Below are 17,690 nucleotides of genomic sequence, written 5' to 3'. Positions count from 1 at the left end.
TGTAGCCGGATGTTGCCCCAAAAATAAACACTGCGCGTAGAGGAAAACCTGGAGGTAAATATTCAGGCATGTCAAGAGCTAAAACACAACTGCGGAATATAGATTCGGATGAGTATGAAATGATCTCTGACGTTGATGAGGATGCGGAGCGACGTATCATACGTGCACGAGGGAAGAACATCTATGAGTATACCAGGGCAACTCCTGCCATCAGCTCAGAAGTTGTAAAGAGCTCCTCCCCGGTCTCGAAAATCTATGAGGGGGACATAATTGACGAAGTCTGCACGGAAGCCAACAATGTGCTAGAGGAGGCTCGCAAATCCGGGAACTTGAATGCCTCAGCCCTGTGCCGACTGCTCCCAAATGTAGGCGGTCCGAATGCTCCGTGTCAGTGACTGTATGCGGGAGTACTAAGGAGCATGGCGCTGTATGGGGCGCCAATATGGGCGGACAAGCTCTCGGAGCGCAACAGCGCCCTACTCAGGCGGCCTCAGCGAGTAGCAGCACAACGCACCATCAGGGCATATTCAACGGTGTCCCATGCCGCAGCGTGCCTCCTAGCTAATACCCCTCCGCTTGCTTGATGCTCAGGTACTGGCGGAGAGGTACCGAATGAGGGCGCAGGCGAGGGCGCGGAGAGAACGCGTAGACCCCGAAGAGTCGGAGCGAGTGCTACGTCAGGCAGAAGAGAGGCTCCTGGAACGATGGAAGGAAAACTCTTTTCATCGTTCCGGGAATGGATAAAGCGGAAAAGAGGTGTGCTATCATACCGGCTAACCCAGGTGGTGCTTCGGTCACTACCTGCACAAAATTCAACGGGAGCCGAGTCCGGTCTGTCATGAATGTGGTGACTCGGACGACACAGCCCAACACACCTTGCAGGTGTGTAACCGGTGGAATACCGAGAGAGGTGCCCTAACGGGCGTTATTGGGCGTAATCTCTCGCTGCATAGTGTTGTCTCGGCCATGTTATGCAGCGAAAGATCATGGAATGCGGTTGCCACCTTCTGTGAAACCGTTATGACACAAAAGGAGGCCGCTGAGCGAATACGCGAGGAAAATGTGGACGCGCATCCTCTCAGGCGCAGACGGCAGAGGAGAAGGCGAAGGCGCTATGCAGCAGCCTTAGTCTGATCTTCCAATAGGGCTGGTGGGCTGGGTACCCACCATACGGCCCCACACGTCTAGGGGGAGGGCCATAGCGTCCCTGGTCCTCTCCTTCCTTAGCGCGGGTGCTCCCAGCGTCTATGCTGGGGGGCGTCGTGGTAGAATGGCTGCAATCCCTCGGCGCTCCCAGTAACGGCAGAGCGGGTGACGCCGCAGGGGATGTTAGTGGGTATTCTCCTTCCCTCCCTCTGTGTAGCAGAGAGAGCTGTGGGAGGAGCGAGTCCCACATACTACCCCCACATGGGCCAGGTCAGCCAGGGGGTGAGACGCGTAAATGCATTTACCCCTGCTTCACCAAAAAAAGGCGATTATCTCACACTGTCACCGCATGTCGTTACGAAGTGCGGTGCAACGAATTCGCGAGCGGCGACGATGCTAAGGTGGTGCAGTTGGCTCCGTATCTTCGTCCGGAGCTGCTATGCACGACGAACCAGGCTTATGAACTAAAACCAGAAGTAGAATAAACAGATTTTTATGATATACTATTTCTTAAGATTAATATTTATCAGACGCACCCCTACATTCAAAACTATGTATCACAGAAGTACTGAACACTCATGTTTTGAGTGTCATCACAAGTAAAGGTAACAGAGCGGCAGGTTTATGTGAATCTACTGCGCTCGAGTAAACCCGAAAAATCCCCGGTTGGGCTCCCCTATTATTACATATCTACAGTTTTAAATGCTTATAACAACGTAATCTTTATAATAACTGAGCCTCTTTCCATTAAATGTACTGCCTCGAATATATTATCATTACCTTCTTAATGCATTCATTACCTTCCCCAGTAAAACTGGAAGGAAAAGAAGTGAATGAAACAGATATGAATGAAGTTTTGGAAGTTTTTGTCGCCTACGTCGGTTGGCATCAGACCTTAATTTTGCAGAATAAACCATCTGGAAGGCAACACTAAAACACTTCATTACGTATAATTATAATAATGTACACTTGGAACTTACTGTGTAAATCACTGGATGGCGATGAAGATTGTTTTGAACCACACTCCTTTTCGACACGCGAGAACGTAGGTATGTTCGCTAACAGCGGCATACGCGCGTCCGCTACGAGATCACGCGGCCAACTGACTGACGAACAATGCGTAGCATCGGCGGTAGACGCTATATACCCTTGCTATGTAGCAAAATATAGCTAATCCATTTCTCGCGTCGGTAATGAAGAAATTACTTGAACCATACACTTATAAGGCTGTATAATTTTAACTGTTAATATCTAGCTTCTAATATTAAACGATTTAAAACATAACTAAATTAGTCATTAAGTGAGCAAACAACGAGTTTTCTATTTTTAGTATCTTAAGGTTCAAATGTAGGTCAAAGTTATACCTTCATGCGTTACATGTAGAGAGGAATGAAAAAATTGGGTGTTAATTGTAAATATAAAGAAAACTATTACCTTTTTAGAATTGTTCGTTGAAGAGACATATACTTTAGGCCGTATGTTACAACCTTGCTTTTACAGATATTCGAAAACAACAACAAATTTTTGGTAAATTACCTAAAACACCGATTTGCACGAAATGCGAGAATGACCCAATACTGCATTGTCACCCGACTTACATATATATGCAAGTTTTCAGATCAATCGTAAATCGGGCAGTGGATCAAATATAGTTTCCAAGATTTGACACTAACAAAATAACATACACACTAACAGGGCAAGTTAAATGAAAGCTTGTAAAAAGAATATTAATTGAGGAAAATTTCTGCTTATATTTCTTTTTAATTACAACTACTGCTCAATTTACTAATCACTTAACGGCTGCACTAGTATATTAGCTTAATCACCAAGTCTTTGTTAGGCAATACTTAACATTCAAATCAGTTCCACACGGTTTTCGAACAGATACGTGCGTATAAATTAATCTGTAAATAATAAGTATAATAATCCACGTTCCCGTAGTTTGGATTGTGAGCGAAACTGCAAATGTGTTTGTGCAATTTTATGCATTTTATTATTTGTGTTTCAAAGAGAACTGAAATAACTTAGGTTCCTGTTAATATTTAGTGGGTGTTAAAGCAAAAAAGGAAGATTCTGTGACGCGCTTTGGTATCTATTAGAGTTGAAAGCATCCATTGGCTACTGTAACACCAACGCGGTGTAAGGAACAATAAAATATTTCAACATTTTGAAGGTGCATTATTAACTAAAATTTATTGAAGGCAACGAGGAATATTGTACGCTAGGGAAGGTACTAAATACTGATAATCTGCATTACATACGAGCTCAGAGCCCTCAGAGGTGTTGTAAAGAAGTCCCACTGAATTCCCAAACGCACACCTTCCCGCCTCCAAAAACTCCTACTCGTAGGTACCCCACTACCACGTACTCGAAGCAAGATTACAAAGAAATCCTAAATATCCAGATACAGAAAATCGTCGGATTAAGGAGAGTACACAACCAGCTGCCGTAATAGACACGTTAACGAGTCGATTTTAGTCTCATCATCATCAACTATTGGCACTCGGTAAAAGATACAGCTTAAAGAAAAACAATTGATTAAAGAAGAGGCAACATCAGGTGGTTTATTGCTAAAGAACGGTTTGGAAGAAACATCAGCAGCTTAATCCAGGAACGAGTATAATCCTGAGTTCTTTATGGAGTTTTTACCTGAATTGTGTGGAATTTGAACATTATAACGGTGTCGTCAACACAAACATACATCGATTCCTCTTATAACTCCTATAGAAACACCAGCACAACCATTGAAAACTCTAAAAACACAACAAAAATAAGTCACGTCCTTTTTACACTTCTCCGGATATTCACCTAGTAATACAATGATCGTAAAGATATTCATCTTAACAATATCTTTACAACTTATTTTATCTGCACCAAGAAGACCAGATACTTTTGATGATCTACGAAAACCACTGGAACTTAGAAGAATACCAGAACAAGAGAGCTTAGAAATGAGGAAGAAGATAATTATCCCGGAAAGTTTAAAAAGTTTAGGATCGATTCGTATTCGATCTAATGCAGCTTTTGTTGGCAGTAATTGTGCGACAGGTCATGCGAAATTTAATGGAATGTGCTATGAAATTGATTAATACATCAAATAACCTACTACAGCAATGAAATGTTTGATTCAGGGTTTTTGCCAATAGTACTTCAAACATATGGTGGAGCTTAAACTTGAGGGTTCCTAGCTGACGAAGAGGTCCATCTGACTTCTGACTCATCAGCATACCCTGGTATGACGGGTGCAATTGGTTTGACGTTGACGTTTAAAAAGTTTCGAGTTTTCATGCGTTATTCTTTCGACGCAGAATATGGTCGCTAATTTCGTGATACCGGCCACTGTCCGTCTGGTCCAGCGGGTTAAGACGCGGACGGCTAGAAACGAGTGTTACGGGTTCGAATCTCGCCCGGTGACTATCTTTTTTTTTATATGTTCAAGATATATATTTTTAATTTTTATTGTTTTAGACAAGTTTAATTTACTTAGTAATAAAATGAGCTATGTAATAAGAGAAATTGACAATAGATGGCGTTACTCTGTGACAAGTGCTGTAAGGTTGAAATCGATTGTAAATAATAATAATTGTCAGTTCACATTTTACTTTTTAAGTTTATGTAGATTATCACCTATACACCAACATATTACAATAAATAGTTATAACCGAGCAAAGCTCGGTCGCCCAGGCATGTAATTTTTAAATATTATAATCGCCTACACAATAAAACGAACGAAATATATATATTTATTTATGTATTGTGTAAGTATTTCTTAATAAACATGGTCTTGGTTTTCTTATAAATAAATTACAATGTCAATTGCACAATCTGTTGTATTCGGTTTCAGTTCTTCAATATGGGTGTACACATCTTACTCAAAAATATGTCCCATAGCATCTTATTCCAGTGTAATTTCATCAATTCCAGTCTCTCGATACATATTTTTGCAGCTGACTGTACGGTACCCACTCGACTCTTTTAGGTGCATACAATTCTAAAAAATAAGCTACGTCTCGCCAACAAACTGTTTAGCGAGTAACTTTAAAATTGATAATGTATGTGCCTTTGAATAATAAATGAAAAAAAGACAAAATGCCAGATGGTAATCAGTTACCGTCGCTCATAGATATCCGCAACACCAGAGGGGTTGCAAGTGGGTTGGTTTAAGATGGCGTATGCTCTTTTCTTGAAGGTTTGAATATCATTTAGGCCCGGAAATACCGCGTATAAATCATATTAATAAGCCCCCTTCACATGTCTTGGCAGAACATGCCCATGTTTGTTCCGTTAAGTGTCTCATCACAGATACTGACCTCTTAGATGGAGCATATGGGCCGTGTACTATCCAGGATACTCGTAACTGTGTCCATCGATGAGCCTTATGTCTTTGCATTAGGGTTTACGAATTATCAACATTTTAATTTAATCGTATAATATGTATGTGGTGGTTAAAAATCGTAAGACCTTGGTTATGCTGTAAAAAGCGGAAAAAAATGATGTGAAAAAAAAAATGCAAAATGATTGAAAGTGTTGAGAATGAGTTGAAAATTCGGTCAGTATTTATCATACACAGACAGGAGGTTAGAAACATTCACCGCTTTGGTCACGGACTCGTGATATTTTGGAACACCGGTCCGATCGCTCTAACCACTTACTCTCATAGTCTCACATAGTCGGACTTGTACTACGAGTAAAATAATTTGTGACCATACATATACCATTTCATTTTGTCTAATACACGGTCACAGAATATAATGTATTAGCTATCCCGAGTGGCACGAGCCATCGTAAAGTGAAATTCAATAGAATTTGCACAACAGTCCAATTTACCTTAATTACCTCGTAATCTCGCACTTAGGACAACCAGAATCTTATAAATAGATGTGAACAATGTTTCCATTATTTGCAATTTCTATGATATATCTTGTTAGTATTTGAGACATGACCTAACATTTTTACGAAAGTTGCTTTAACTGAAATATTAGTAATGAATATATATTTTCACAAAAAATTTAAGAAGCTATAAATATAAAATATTTATAAAGGATTTAAGAAGCTATACAGCGTGTCTCTTTGATACGACCGCATAATCAAAGGGTAGTTAGTTTAATGAACACACTTTCATAGGTTTTGTAAAAAATATACTACTTTTATTTTTCCATGTAAAATAATTCAACTAACTATAACTATAATAACTGCTTAATTTTAACCCAAACCTTGGCATTTAATGTCACGACGTCACAAAAGCAGCAATGCTGATCGAAAAAAAAAAAACAAAATTAATTATGTTCTGGTAGTTAAGACTAAATTTCAAAAATCTTTCAGAATTGTTTTATTGTACTAAAACCTACGTCTAGTTTAAGTTTGCGATTATATCACAAACACACACTGTGTACCTATACCTACTTAAATATTTTTTATCTATATAATTTTTTTGTGAAAGTATATATTTAATATTTCAGTTATAACAATTTTCGTAAAAATGTTAGGTCGTGTTTTTTTCATTATTTACAATTTCTATTGAACTTCACCTTCTTCGCTATACGTGTCATAAAGTACGAGTAGAATCTACTGGAGTAAATCTGTGTTCCCGGTACGCCAAAGTAATATTGATTATTGGAAATATAAGGACGGGAAGTAATTAGTTGTGGTGCTTGTATTTACCCAATTTCATCTGAAGTGTATATATTAGCTTTTTAACAAACCGGTATTTATATGATATGATATGATATGATTTATTTATCTCACAATATACAATTTCACTTAAAACTACGCGTGGTAAATTCTTAGGAATTTATATTGTGATTGTCAGTTTGTCTTACTTTATATACATAGGAAAAACATGTGACAATTAATAATTCATTTAAAATGACTAAAGTTTTTAAATTTCAATTGTATAAATAAATTCACCAAGAACGGATCGTCATTAAGGTAGAAAATAAATAGTTACAGTTACAGAAATAATGTCAGCATAAGAAATAATGTCACCATTAGGGTCGTTATTAAGCTAACCAAGAAGTAAATTATAGTAAATCTTAAAATACAGATGTCGACAATATGCTTACTATTTAAATAAATCTAATTGGTAATGTCATAAAACTCTTTTATAGAATACAATGGGTTATCCAATAAAAAGTTTCTCAAACGGCTCTTAAATTTTTCATTAGAGGGCTCGTCTTTTAAGTCTTGAGGTAGTCGCTCGTAGTAAGTTGGACCGATGACACGCGGGTTTTTCCCTGCAAGTGCCATGCGACGCGGGACGGTTCTAAGACGTCCTGTTGAGCGAATCACCTTGCCAGAGACGTTTACTTTCGAAAACGATGGCAAGTTGTTCCTCACAAACATTAAAACTTCGTACAAATATAGTGTGTTATTGTTTAGTATGTTATTGTTTATGAAGACTAGGTTTATGTTTCCTTTTTTTAATTTACAATAAAATAAAATAAATGTTTTTTTAAAGCGAAACCTATAAACCTAGAACACATTATGCTGAAGCGTTCAACATCAAAATTAAAGTGATTTGTTAAGATATATTTAGTGGAAAACGTTTTCTCTCGAAATGGGATTTCATAGAAAAAGTACTGTTATTTCGCTAGGATCGCAAAGCTATTCTTCCCTCTTAATTACATTTACAAATAATTAAAACCTAAGGCAAAGTCCCACGAAGGCCGAACCCTACAGTTTCATCCAAAATTCACCATCTGCCGCGATAGTTATGGGAACTAAGAACTGTGTCAAAGTTAAATTACTTTAGTTGTAATTAGTTTCTGCTATCTTATTCAGTAAACACGTGTTTTGACGTTAAAATTGATACTAATTTAGACTATAATAGAATTTGTTTTATTCATACATAAACACACAAACAGCAATAAATAAATAAATCTTTATTTACTTGAAACCTAATACAGAATGTGAGCCTTACATTAAATTACAAAATAAAACTTATTTTAGGTTTGTAACAGTTCCATTAGGATTGAGCCTCTGTTTCCTGAACTAGGACAAAGCCTGTGACTCAGGATTCAGTGATTCCTCCGGAGAAATTGATACAGGTTGTTTTGTGAACTTAGGTAGTAATAGACATACATAAAAGAGAACATAGTGAGAGTAAAGTGTCTCGAAATGGCCTCATCTCAGCATGTTGCTGGCGACTTCCAGCGCTGATCTTCCGATGAGACCATCGAGTGAATGTAACTTAACTTCATAATCATTAATAACAAAAATCGGCCTTCAGTCCTAAGTATGAGGAACCCCCAAAAATTATTTTGTTTTTTTTTCTATTTTTGTGTGAAAATCTTAACGGTTTACAGAATACATCTACTTACCAAGTTTCAACAGTATAGTTCTTAAAGTTTCGGAAAAAAGTGGCTGTGACATACGGACGGACAGACAGACAGACATGACGAATCCATAAGGGTTCCGTTTTTTGCCATTTGATTACGGAACCTTCAAAATGACGACTTTTTTAATACTAAATCGATGGCAAACAAGCATACGGCCCGCCTGATGGCAAGCAGTCTCTGTAGCCTATGTACGCCTGCAACTCCAGAGTAGTTACATGCGCGTTGCCGACCCTAACACTCCGCACCCTCGGTGAGCTCGGCAACCTTACTCACCGGCAGGAACACAACACTATGAGTAGGGTCTAGTGTAATTTGGCTGCGGTTTTCTGTAAGGTGGAGGTACTTCCCCAGTTGGGCTCTGCTCTAGATCTGGAATGACGTCCGATAAGCGGTGCTCTACCACACAAAGCGAGAGTCATCTCGCCCATACCTCTCTTTTGGACATAGTTTGAGAAGTACAATCTAGGTTTTGATTATTTCCTCGTATTGCAGGAGACACTTGGTATAAAATGATACAGGTATTTTTCAAAGATTTTAGATTTCCAAATATTTAGATTTATTATATCAATATCAGTAAGATTTATCTTTAATCTATATGATCCAAGCATCCATAAAACAAGGCTCCATAACGAAAGCTATAAAGAATCAATCAATATGCTAACAAACAAGTCCATAGAGTCTAACGATTCCAACACATTACTCTCGACCTTACACCAAAGGCATAAAGTGTAATTTCACTTGTAAACAAATTGATTTAGCACGAGAATTACCTGAGACTTATCCTATAAAACTGTAGGCCTACTGCGAACACCGAAGTTCGCGAATTGCGGGCATCTTGCTCTGTCACTCTATTTACGTCTTAATTGAAGTAAAAGAGAAAGATTTGCAAACATCGGTTTTCGCGGTAGGCCCTCTGTTTCATTTTGAGAATCGATTGGATGGAATTTCGTAGCAATTTTATTGCCAGTGGAACTTTTTTAGGCTAAAATATAATTAAATTACTGAAGTACCTGTCTGCTTAATGTATTTGTTTTCGTACATATGAGTTGTTATAAAAGTTGGATCTTTTGTGTCTGTATGGAAAGTTTATGATGATTTAGAAGTTTTTTCACTTTAGAGTATTTTGGAGTTTTTTTGGTATCAGGCGCGTATTTACCCTAGGGCCAAGGGGACCATGGCCCGGGGCGGCAGGCTGCAAAGGGCGACGCAGACCCCACGTTTAAGATATGGAAAAGGTAGTAGTTTAAGATATGGAAAAGACATACTAATAATAATAAGCCCGCAGAGCAGCTTGTGGCGAGATGTTGGGGAGAAACGACCCCACGGATCCGCGGCTCCCGAGAGTCGGTCAGGATGTCCGTCTCCAGCGTGTCTTCGTTAATCCAAGTGGACCCCAAGGGGACCCGCTGGACTCTCAGCTCTGGCATGCCTTCATTGGCCGTCCGTAGGGGAGTCGTAATCTCGGAAGAGCTATATGCTCCAGGGGTGGAAGTGAAAGATGGATTAGATACGAGTTGGCTAGGTGGCTGTTATCAGCCACTGGGTAGAAAGCGGCGTACACCTCTCGACACCCCTGAGCCACTCACACCGGTGTTGCTCCAGGTCGTCTTTACGACGGCAGTTTCAGGGGTCCATCTAGTTAGGGGCGAGTCACCACCTGCCTCGATAACTTGTGTTAGCATTGTTATGGCAGGTTATTTGCAATAACCCAGTCTCATTGTCCACCCAAACTTCCATCCACAGACCGGTATACTGTTCACTTTTTTTACAATAGTCCCAATGCCTGCTCAGAACGGTTTATGGGTGTCTATTTTTGCGCCTGTGAACGGGTTCCAGCAGACATTAAAGCTCTTCAAAAGGCATCTACGTGTTGGATCTATGTCCTCACCAAGCTTATCAAAAGACCGGTATGTATAGGCCCGTGAAATGCAAAATGGAGACACAAATAATAATAATTTGTTTTTTTTTTACTTTTATATCCATATTATAAAAACCTAGCCTAAGATGAATGATAACAAATATTACATATACACAAATTGACGAAGTTCCATAGTAAGCTCAATAAGGCTTGTGTTGAGGGTACTTAGACAACGATATATAAATATTTATAAATACTTAAATACATATAAAACACCCATGACTCAGGAACAAATATCCATGCTCATCACACGAATAAATGCCCTTACCAGGATTTGAACGCGGGACCATCGGCTTCGTAGGCAGGATCAATACCCACTAGGCCAAACCGGTCGTCACACACCGTCACCGTCTTATACAGTATTAAGAGTGCGTGAAAGTCATTTTTAATTTTCTACTGCTTTTTCTGCTGATTGTACAGTCGCCATCAGATATATTAGAGCGGCCAAGGTGCTCAATAATATCTGAACACTTGAGTGCTCAAGCGCCTTAACAATAGAGGCGTGTTCAGATATTTGTGAGCACCTTGGTCACTCCGATATATCTGATGGTGATTCTAATATTTAAATAGACTGCTAACCTATCTCGTATTTGGGTAAACACTAAAAACCGATACAAATTACCTAATATAATTATGAACGATGGTATTTGATATCGATTCTCAATCATCCGACATTCAAATATAACCTAACTTCGACATTCAATTGAATTGCGATGTAAGGTTATATTTCAATTTATTATATTGATTTAATTTCAAGGCGTAGATACCCATTGTTTCTCTGTGTAATCGAAATTTTATATTTTTAACCGACTTCAAGATTTCCAAAGGACGTTATCAACTAGGTTATGTTTTTTTTAATGTTTGTTTCTCCGTAACTCCGTCATTTCTAAACCGATTTTGAATTATTTTTTTTATTTGAATTTATATATATACAGATTGGTCCCGTTTTTGTCAAAACTCAGTTCTGATGATGGGATCCATGAGGAATCGAGGGAACTCTTCAAATGTGAAAGGCATACATATAGTGATTTTCATATTTCTTTTAACAAATCAAGCATTTACATTTAAAAAAAGTGACATTGGGGTATTGTCTATGTATTTAAGTATTTATAATTAATGAAACTCGCATGCGAGTTCTTACATCATCTAAATGAGCCCGTACACACTGAAATCTGTCAAATAAATATATATTTTCAAAGATACCTATAAACGTTTTAAGTATTAATAAGTAATCACTCGCCCTTGACTTGTAAATCCAAACAAATATACCTTCGGCCGTATCTGGCCAATTGGACAGCGGCCAACTCACAAATCATTATCTACAGGGCTTGCATTTCACGGGGCTCGGACGCGGGGTCATGGAGCGTTCTCATTGGTGGAGAGTCGAGTTCTCGAACGATCCAGTGTAATTTGACTTGCTTTAGAAGTTAACATGTGTTTTAACCCATGATGCAAAATTGAACCCTATCATTTTGAAACAAAGTTCAGAATCATGTGGGAAATATATTCTCTCTGGCTTATAATGGCTTAAAGGGCCTTAAGGCGACTAATAAAAAGGAATATTTATTTTTCAGTTTTCAACAGAAATGTAGTGAAGAATGAGCTTGTTCGTTTAAGTAGTGTAATGATATTGTTGATTTCCTAATCGTCAAAATTTTACTTAATTTCCCTTCAGCGGTATTTGTTGTCCAATTGGGCAGCGCTTGGATTTCACGGGTCTCAGGCAAGTGTAATTGAATATTCAGCGGGAGAACTGAATTCTCAAGTGAACCAATGTAATTTGAACTCGCGGAGACCTAAGTGTTTTTTATGCATTTTTTTTACTTTAACGACCATTTTACAGGTTTTCAAAATATGTTACGTGTCGTCATAATGAAAAAAAACATTGCGGATTGTCTCCTACATATTGCAATTCAAAAAACCACCTAATCCATTGGCGGTTATGAATAGAAAGGGTTTAGAAAACTGTGTTATTTAATTCATTTCGAAATCCGTCACAATATCGTTTGTTGAAAATTTCGACATCCCGGCGCTCTTTGGAATAACAGAGCTCAAACCTAATTGGAGAGGTCGAGAGATTTATGAGAATTTTTCGTTGAATGTTAACAAAGGAGAAGTCCTTCTAGGACAGAGTGGGGCTACTGCGCCGTTTTGCTCATTAAAATAACTTTGGGGGGTTGTATGAGATGAAGTTAAATGATTATTTTATGTTGGATGCCAAGAACTAAAAGTATATTTGTTTGTAACAATGTATTATTTGTACTCTTATAGCCATTGACATATATCTAAGGACGGGATTTAGGGGCTTGAGAATGGTGCTAATTCAGCGGTGTCACTAACAAATTCGAGCCAATCGTGCAGTCTAACGCAACTAGTTGCGACCAATTGCGCACGTGATGCGAACTCATCAACCAATCGCGTTGTGGCGTCAGACTGCACGAATGGCCCCATTCCTCCTTAGATATATGTCAATGCGTATAGCGTTCCGTAGCCAAATTGTCAGATACGAAACTCTTGTTTACAGTTTCGCCTTATCCGTCTGTCCAAAAACTTAAGGCATTGACATTGGATGCGAATTCGCTCGTCGCTTCAATTCTGGATCCATCTGTGTGATACCCGCGTAAGATCCCATCAAAAATATTTTCATGTAAAATGTTGCCAAGACGAAACCATAAGGCTCGCAGTGGCAAAAAGTTATCAGATCTATTGTAAGTAGAGCCAAGCTTCTAACTCTACAAGCCCCAACTTCACTAATTCTACACCTTAGTCAAAAGCTTGGCCGTTTCGCAACCGTCACATGGACGTGAGGTGAAAAATTTATTCACTATTCATTACTTTTTATTACGTAACTTCTTGTAATAACGATCGTTTTTGGCATCGTTTTCATGAAAATATTTTTGATGGGATTTCATTTCTTTTTGTAAGTAGTGAGGTGGAAATCACTTACAAATATATTTAAATAAGTTCTACCTTAAAAACATAGAGGTGATATATTATTGGCCGGGACTGTAGCTAGTTTCTCAGGAAATTCCCATCACTATTTATAAAAGTAACAGGAAAAGTAGCCGCAAAGAAACTCATTTCGCGTCGCATTTCCCGTCAGTAGTTTTTATACAAAAAATGCGGTCCCTTCCGTGCGTCGTTAAGCAGTGGCCTGAATATAGTTCTCTTATTTGTAAAGTATTCTCGGGTATAAATAAGGTAGTTTTTATAGAACTTTTGATATAAATTAACCCGTTTTCCTTGCTTATGAGTGTAAATTTGTTCTCGATAAATAAGTAGATATATCATAGAGCTTTCCCTTTTCAAGTAATAGTTACATAAAACGTACAGGCTAAACCGTTGTAAAGTGTCATCCTTACTTGTCCTATCATGTAAACAAACACTTCTCGAAGACATTATCACACTTTTATCTGGAATTACACAATAATCATCACTTGAAATGTTGTTGTGTATTTAAAGAAACTCACAAAGTATTGAAATCAATCAAATAACCACTGAAAAATATCATTCCTAATAAGATTTTCATCAATAATCGCGGTAACGAACAGATCATCTGACATTAAGATATCTAGATTGTGAATTGTCTATGAATCATATTGTTGAAATGTCACGTTTGTTTACATGATAAGACGTATAATACACTTTAGACAGGATAGTGAAATTTAAAATATATGTCCTTCAAATTATAAAAAGTACTACTAAATAAGTTTTAGCAGAAATTTCAATTTTGGTACAAGCTTTTATCCCTGACTGACATTTTTCATTCTACAATTAACTAATTCTCATCGAGACAGTTCTAAAAACCCCAAACACAATTAGGTTGTCTTGTTTTATCACAGTGTTCCTATGGCTACCTCCTGTCTCCATCATCAGATCAGCTCTATGTCATAATAATATTGCATTGTCATCCGATTTATACATGCATGCAAAATTTCAGCGCAATCGGAAACCGGGAAGTGGATCAAATTTAGCTTGCAAGATTTGATTACAGACCGACAGACAGGTGAAACTAAATAGATAGATAGATATATAAATAATTTTACAGTACATATGGTGCTACTTTATAGCACTAGTACGAATATTAGCATATTACGTTACTGTGTCGAACATTTAAAGGGCCATATGTACTGTAAAACGTTGTAAGATACATGTGCGAATAGACAATTCGCAACTCGTGTCGATTTAAAACACTCCATTCGGTCGTGTTTTAATTTATCGCCACTCGTTTCGAATTTCCTATTTTTCGCACTTGTATCGTAATGTACTATATTGCCACATGGTTAAATTACAATTATTTTTACACACTTAAGCTACTTATACTTAACCTAGAAATTATATCTCTCAGCTATGTGCTGGAAGCCCCGCCTTTACGGCGCGGTTTCAGTGCTGGTTTTCAGCCCTTAAATAAAAGCTTGTAAAAACGATTTTTAAAGGTCAACTCATAACATAAGCATGTGAAATGGGGTTAATATTCTCGCAACTATGCTCACGAAATCGCGGGCTGGAACTAGTATCATTAAATACATAATAATAAATTTTTCACGCCGCTGTTTGGAAATGTGGCAATAGATGGTCTAATTGTTTAGTTGTAAAACTGAACTGAGCCAGCAGTCCAACAATGTACCGACTAGGTTATACTACATTGTTTTACTTTCCACTCACTGATTGGTTAACTCTGAAACAATCTCAGCGCACTATGTTCAGTCATTTGTTATAGGACTTTTTAATCCTCTTAAAAATAAAAAACTCGTCGTGTAATGCGCTTTTAAACTTTAACAAAAACGCCTTTGCTTATTTTTTATTTAAAATGTACAACTGTAATGTTACGATAATTGTTGTAATTTTTGTAATTCATTGAGATGTCTAGTTGCAATAAAACATGATAACGACCAGCATAAATACCTAACTTTATCTCCTATTTCAGCCGTTTGCAGAGCTAAGTCGTTGTCCCAGCTTTATTTTATTTCCCCAAGTGTCGGGTAAAATGTCTATTGACGGAGCTCGGAAACCGATACGCAATGTAACTCTACCTACAGTAAAGCTCGAGGAAAGCGATATACAATGTAACTCTACCTTTAGCTGATGGCAAATAAAACGTGATACTTTTATAGCGCTCGAGTCAGACCAAGATAAGTTGGCAGCGATTTTGATAGCCCAAACAGTTAAACGTCATAATTTCATAGAAGTTTGACGTTTAAAATAACACGTGCACCGTCTGGGCTCGCTGCCAACCTATCTTGGTCTGACTCTACTAGATTTCACACGACTTATACATGGGTTTTGTTATATCTGACCTTACTCAGAGAAAATAAGTAATATGTAGATTATGTAGCTGCCATGTGTCATTCATACTATGACGCTGTGGAAAGGTTGAGAGACGTAATAAAGAGTACTCTCTCCAGGTGGGTGTTGTGCCTAGGGACCGAGGTTCACTGAGAGTTTATTTATTACAACTGGCATTCGGATCTCCGTCGATGTAGGGAATGCATGGCGCTTCCTATAAGGTTGCACGCTTTGTATAGGAAGTGGCTATACTAACGCCATCTGTTAGAGTCTTGAAGCACAACGTTCACAGTCACAGAGAAGACCCCACAGCGCCAAATAGCCAACCCCGAATTGTGAAAAAACATTAGCTCTTCTATAACTCGCCGAAATGTATCAAAGAGATGTTTTTTGCATTCTCGGCCCTGGGATTATAGTAAAACTATTCCGTTTGGCCTATATATTCCATCTCACAGATTTCGGCTATTGTTTTTTATATAAATAAAGTTGTTAATCATAAATAGGTTCTTAGTCATGGTTTGTAAACTTTGTAATCTTAATGAAAAAGTATCAAAATGATACCATAGATAGTTTGCAGATGCAAATACCATTAACAGTGATCGGAACTATGGGAGTAAAACTTTAACAAAACTTGTTAAGCGGACATAAAATAGTGCATACAGCCCTAAAATATTCATGTCAATAAGGATAGGAATAGTATAGTACTTACAGCCATAAAAATATTTACATTCATAGGTATTTGAATAGGTTTAAGGCTATAAGCACCCTTTTTACGTCCGCTTGATAAGTTTTGTTAAAGTTTTACTCCCATAGTTCCGATCACTGACCATTAAAGTTTAGTATGCTTTCTGGATCCAACTGCCAGAAAAATATGCATGTATTTCGAACATACGAACATCAAAACGATAAATTGTCATTTTTAAGCAGAATCTGCAACAGTGTACCGCAAATTTGGCACCGGACCGGTTTCCAAGCAATTTAAACTTTAAATTTAACACAGTGTACGGAGAACGAACAGTATGTCATTAACGTTATTTAAACAAAGATATTTTTGAATGTCGCAAGACAGGCGCGGAAGTAAGTGGCAAACCCAGACGGAGGTCGTGGGACGACTTCTTAGACATCTATACACCTTTATCAGTTACTGGATGGAACAAGCACGGGATTTGTGGAGATTAAGGGGAGAGGCCTATGCCAAGCAGTGGGACACTGAACCAGGCTATAATTTTTTTTTTTTCTAATCTCTACGACTTTTGGAACAGTCAAATAAATTAAATCCTAGGCCACTTTTTAATTTATCTATTTTGTGATAAACATAGTTTTATTATAAGTTGACCTAGTTGTGTAGCCAAGTAGACCATGAAAAGTTTTTTAGTAAGTGATAGGCAGGCTTGTCTAATATTACCTATCGTCAGCAACAATCCAAAACTAGGCCTTAAGCGATGGAAATGTTTATTTCATTCATGGAATTGTTGAAAAAAGGACCAGGATCATTTTCGAGTAGCTGCATGGGAATTGGGATGTAGCTGCCCATACTGATCTATGAGTCGAGTCAAAGAAGTACCAGGCCGTTCCGCTAAGACCTCGTAGAATTGTAATGACAATTGACTCTAATGTAGGATTGAGAAATTAGAAACTAGGTATGCAGTTTCTAGTACAGCTGTATCAGGTAAAAAGCCAGTGTCCGACACAAAGACACTGTACATACTACAAAGATATAATCGTCACAGTAAAAAACGCTTGCCGATACAGTACAACGGATTACTGTTTCAAATCTTTGTAGTATGTGCTAGAGAAGTCACGGTCGCTGGCTATTTGCCTGATACAACTGTACTAGGAACTGCATACCTAGTTTCCAACTTTCTCAATCCTATAGTAGAGTCCTCTCTTCCGTTCATATGCAATATTATATTACGTAACAGGCCAATAAAGTAAGAAATGATCTGAGGCTTTCTTATTTTAGTAGCCAAGGTGTGTATACTATTTTTCTCTCCGACGGAGCC

The 17,690-nt window shown here is 38.0% G+C and overlaps 1 protein-coding gene across 2 annotated transcripts in view; it reads left to right on the top strand.

Annotated features, from left to right (window-relative positions):
- LOC133530085 (calbindin-32) overlaps window positions 1-17,690 on the top strand; it is a 175,314-nt gene that overhangs the window by 100,012 nt on the left and 57,612 nt on the right. The window lies entirely within an intron of this gene.

The sequence above is a fragment of the Cydia pomonella genome, chromosome 22 (assembly GCF_033807575.1).
Source record: "Cydia pomonella isolate Wapato2018A chromosome 22, ilCydPomo1, whole genome shotgun sequence".
Classification (NCBI taxonomy): Eukaryota; Metazoa; Arthropoda; class Insecta; order Lepidoptera; family Tortricidae; genus Cydia; species Cydia pomonella.
The sequence above is the reverse complement of the archived record's forward strand: the minus strand, read 5'-3'. Positions and strand labels throughout refer to the sequence as shown.